Source organism: Sceloporus occidentalis, unplaced genomic scaffold, assembly GCF_023333645.1.
Source record: "Sceloporus occidentalis isolate IW3139 unplaced genomic scaffold, rSceOcc1.0.p SCAF_4, whole genome shotgun sequence".
NCBI classification, from domain to species: domain Eukaryota; kingdom Metazoa; phylum Chordata; class Lepidosauria; order Squamata; family Phrynosomatidae; genus Sceloporus; species Sceloporus occidentalis.
Window position 1 is genome coordinate 17,958,004 of NW_028316984.1, and position 1,361 is coordinate 17,959,364.

General features: G+C 39.5%; 1 long non-coding RNA gene across 1 annotated transcript; it reads right to left on the reverse strand.

Annotated features, from left to right (window-relative positions):
- Nucleotides 1–245: 245 nt before the first annotated feature.
- On the reverse strand, nt 246–791 carry LOC149313553 (uncharacterized). The gene is made up of 3 exons (XR_016281081.1): nt 726–791; nt 543–611; nt 246–427 (listed from the first exon to the last, which is right to left on the reverse strand). It is a non-coding gene; the product is annotated as an uncharacterized LOC149313553 (long non-coding RNA).
- Between the last annotated feature and the right edge of the window lie 570 nt (nt 792–1,361).

Consider the following 1,361-nt stretch of genomic DNA (forward strand, 5'->3'; position numbering starts at 1 on the left):
TTCCTCAGCTACAACTTTTCTTAGGAATGTCTTCATCCTTTGAATTCTTGTGAAGGTTTGACTGGAGGCTGCAAAACGAAGAAAGGAAAGATGATGGAGTTTACCTCAGGCTTACAAGCAAAAGTGACTACAAGAGAAAGAGATAAAGTAGAGGAGGAGGAGATGTAAGAATACCTCAGTCGGTTTTTTAAAAAGGCTCTTGGATGTTTGGCTGGTCTTGTCTTCTTCTAGATATCTTGGTGATATATTTTGTCAGTGGAGACTGCAATATAAGTGTCTGCTGTTTTCCTTCAGGGGTAGATCCACAGGTGTCCTCTGAGATGTATTAGAAGTTCCTCAACATTCTCAATTCAAAAAGCATCATTCCTACACAGGTCATGTCTGGCTGATGGCATTGTAGTGTTGTTTATATGTCCATAAAATTCATCTGCAAGATAATACAATGATAAATCAATCATTAAATAACTGGAATAAGAGGGCTTCCTTTGATATGTATTAGAAGTTTTGCGTTCAAAAAAACATCATTCCTACAATGGCTGTACCTGGTGATTGCTTGGCTGAAGGTATTGTAGTGTTGTTTATGTGTCCATAAGGACTCAAATTAGATTCACCTGCAAGATAATACAATGATCAATCAATCATTAAATAATTGGAACAAGAGGGCTTCCTCTGAGATGTATTAGAAGCTTTGGGTTCAAAAAACGTGATTCCTACAAAAGTCATACCTGGTGATTGCTTGGCTGAAGATATTGTAGTGTTGACTATTTGTCTATAAGGGCTCCTAAAATGACTCATCTGCAAGAATCAAAAATTGTACAATGATAAATCAATAATTTGATCATTGGAAAAAGAATGACATAGCTGAGCAACCACAATCTGATGAAGTCCAACACCACTAGTATTTACTTCTTCACATTTACCTCTTATGAAGGGAATTCCATGCAGCTTGAATGGAGTCATCCCATCTACCTAAGCAAGGTCCACCTCCTCTGGTGTTTAGGACCAGCACCAGGTGAAGGAGGCCAGCAGCCAACCAGGACCAGTCTCCTTGTTGTGGAGACCAGCAACAAAGTCCAACAGCTCACCTTCCATGATACTCAGAGGAGACACAGAGGCCATTCACATGCTTGGGTTTTTTTTTCTACGAGATCTGCATCCTCACAGGAATGCATATCGGGTTTTGTTGTTCCCTTTTTGTTTTGGTTTCGCCAATCTCTTTCAGTCAATTTAAACCTGTGTTATTCACACATGCCATTCTTTCAGGTTAAAATGGAGCTATGATTTCAAATGTGCTTCCCCTGCTTTCGAAACCTCTCCCTTCCTTTTTTGGGAAGGAACGATACAGAGCGATCCAAATTGAT